Source organism: Phyllostomus discolor, chromosome 6 (assembly GCF_004126475.2).
Source record: "Phyllostomus discolor isolate MPI-MPIP mPhyDis1 chromosome 6, mPhyDis1.pri.v3, whole genome shotgun sequence".
Taxonomy (NCBI): domain Eukaryota; kingdom Metazoa; phylum Chordata; class Mammalia; order Chiroptera; family Phyllostomidae; genus Phyllostomus; species Phyllostomus discolor.
In genome coordinates this window covers 136,383,346-136,386,680 of record NC_040908.2, presented here as the reverse complement: position 1 = coordinate 136,386,680, position 3,335 = coordinate 136,383,346, and positions in this window count along the sequence as shown.

Here is a 3,335-nt window from a genome sequence, read left to right as displayed (position 1 = left end):
TTCTAGGACTGTTAATAGGAATAATACATGTATGATGCTTAGCATAGTAGTGGACATCTAATAAGTGCTCAGTATATGTTAGCAAGAGTTGTTATTCGGAAAAAAAAATGTGCTTTAGTGAAAAAAGTGGAATTGTCATACTGAAGAAGGTACAGCAAGGCAGGATAGAGGCAGCTGGCACCAGAGAGGGAGCCCAGGAGTAGGCAGGTCCAGGAAGGGGGGTCTTGCAGTCTGAAGTTCAAGATCAGGCAGGTTGTGTTGGAATAATACTAACAATAATAATCAACCTACATGATGGAATTATCCTAAGCAAAATTATTTAACTCCTGAGCAAACTTATTGGTAAGATATTATTCTCTTCCTTTAACAGAGGAGGAAGAAGAGGCTCAAAGATGTCAAATGACTCGCCAAGGTCAGACAAAAGGTCAGGGCTTCAAACTCAGGTCTGTCTGCTGTCATAGCCCTTGCTCTAAGCTGCAAGGTAAAATGGCACATGTAAGGTGCCTAGCCGTGCTAGGCACGGAACAGATGTCTAACACCTGTAATTTCTCTGTCCCTAGGGGAAGAGTGAGAGTATTGCTGGTGCCATCCTGGGCAAAGCAGCATTCTAACCTCAGGAAGAGAAATTTTGGGAGGTGGATGTTCCACAGAATGGGCGGAAGTGAACATTTTAAAAATATGATCCTCTGACCCTTTTTGTACAAGACGGGAAATACAAAGAGATGCCATTTGGATTTATATGAAATTAGCTATATTTTAAAACCCTTGCTGAGAATAAAAACCCCCAAGTGTCCCATATTCTAAGTTTAAAACCAGTCCTTCCCCACACCCCCAGTGTTGATTTAGAAAAACCAGGCACACAGAACCAGTTTTACCCTCTTACTCTGCCATTACCATCCTCTAACTTGTGCAAGATAAGAGGAGGCTTGGGAATAAGGATAGGGTTGGCTTTTGGAGAATGCAATATTTGAAAAGAGAAGTTGTCCCCTTTGCTCACCTCCCCATGGGGAAGTGGGCAGGGATCTTGATTGTTCCTCTCTCTGCAGTAGGGTTCCCATGTGCTCGCTGGGAATGCATTTGGATGCAAGTAACAGAAAGTATGACTTGAAGTGCCTTGAGCTGGTAGTTGTTGTATTAGTTTGTATTGGGCATGCTCAACCATGACATCAATGACACAGGTTATTTCTTTTTGTTCTACCATCCATGTGTTGGTTTTTATCCTCTAGCTTATCACTTTATAGTTGCAAAAAAGGCTTTTTCACTTCCATGTTCTCTAGCAGCCAAGGCAGGAAGAAGGGCAAAGGACACTCTCCTTGCAGGTGTGGCCTTCAGCCCCTGCTTCGTCAGAGCTGGGTCACTTGCCTACCCTAAAACCCATTGTGAGCCAAGGGGCAAGTGAGTACTGTGACTGGCTTTGATGAATCAAAATTCATCTCTTACAGCTGGAATGAGGGTCTGCCCTCCTGATAACAGGGATCTCTGCCCACACCTGTGGGAAGTACAGAACAGGAGGTGGAAGGCTACTGGGCAGCCAATGGACAGGAAGTACTCTACCTCAAGGGAATCAATAGCAATTTTGATGTCTACAAAATGGGGACACTGGCTCCCCATTCCCTGACTGGACATTTGCTAGGTCCCAGTCTTGCTTGCCTGCCCAGTGCCATCAGGTTTGGACAAAAGGACATTGGAGAGAGCTGGCTGAGCAGGCAGAAAGGGGACAGGGACCACTCCCTGGACTTTTGGATTATTGAGAAATGAGGACAATGACTCCCACCCATGCCAAGTACCTCAGGGTCAGGGACCAAAGGGAATAGATAACATCAGGGTGGCAAGCTTGTTGGGACTATCATTGATGCAGCAAAGAGCCAGCTTGCATCCAGTGGATGCAGCATAAATTGAGGATGCACAAAGATGTTACAGTTTGTGGAGGAAGAAGCAGTTTTAAAAGGCTGCACCCTCTGTGCCCTCCCGGACAGTGTCACACCATTTCCTTCAATGCCTTTCCCTCCCATTTCTAACAACTATCACGTCAACACAGTACCTTTGTATTCAGGGAGCAGCTATCTCTCTTCCTGTTCCCCTCACGCTCCACTCCAGTCTCTGGCTGCTTCTGGGCCCAGCCTGACAGGAACTGAGAATATGGGCAATGTCATTATCAAGTACCCTAACCACAGTAGCAAGCAAGGGCTTGTTCTTAGAAGTTAACAAGACCCAAGTTATAAACATAGAAGTCCAAGGTCAGCTCCTTCCCTGCTGAGGCAGCAATTCCCTGCTGAGGGTCAGGCTACAACAAGTCTAGCTGTATGTACTGCAAGGCAGACCAAGAGGATAATGCTATTTTTTAAAAATATATTTTATTGATTATACTATTACAGTTGTCCCATTTTCCCCCTTCACTCCCCTCCACCCTGTACACCCTCTCCCACCCATATCCCCCCCTTTAGTCATGTCCATGTGTTATACTTATAAGTTCTTTAGCTTCTACATTTCCCATACTATTCTTACCCTCCCCCTGTCTATTTTCAACCTACATTCTATGCTACTTATTCTCTATACCTTTTCCCCCTCTCCCCTCCTCCCACTCCCCTGTTACTAACCCTCCATGTGATCTCCATTTCTGTGGTTCTGTTCCTGTTCTAGTTGTTTGCTTAGTTTCTTTTGGTTTTGCTTTAGGTGTGGTTGTTAATAATTGTGAGTTTGCTGCCCTTTTACTATACATGTTTTTTCTTTATCTTCTTTTCTCAGATAAGTCCCTTTAACATTTCATAAAATAAGGGCTTGGTGTTGATGAACTCCTTTAACTTGACCTTATCTGAGAAGCACTTTATCTGCCCTTCCATTCTAAATGAGAGCTTTGCTGGATAGAGCAATCTGGGATGTAGGTCCTTGTCTTTCATGACTTGGAATACTTCTTTCCAGCCCCTTCTTGCCTGTAAGGTCTCTTTGGAGAAATCAGCTGACAGTCTGATGGGAACTCCTTTGTAGGTTACTGTCCCCTTATCTCTTGCTGCTTCTAGGATTCTCTCCTTCATTTTTACCTTGACTAGTATAATTATGATGTGCCTTGGTGTGTTTCTTCTTGGGTCCAACTTCTTTGGGGCTCTCTGAGCTTCCTGGAGTTCTTGGAAGCCTATTTCCTTTGCCAGATTGGGGAAGTTCTCCTTTATTATTTGTTCAAATACGTGCTCAATCTGTTGCTTTTCCTCTTCTCCTTCTGGTACCCCTATAATTCGGGTGTTGGAATGTTTAAAGATGTCCTGGAGGTTCCTAAGCTTCTCCTCATTTTTTTGAATTCTTATTTCTTCATTCTTTCCTGCTTGTTTTTTTCTTCCTTC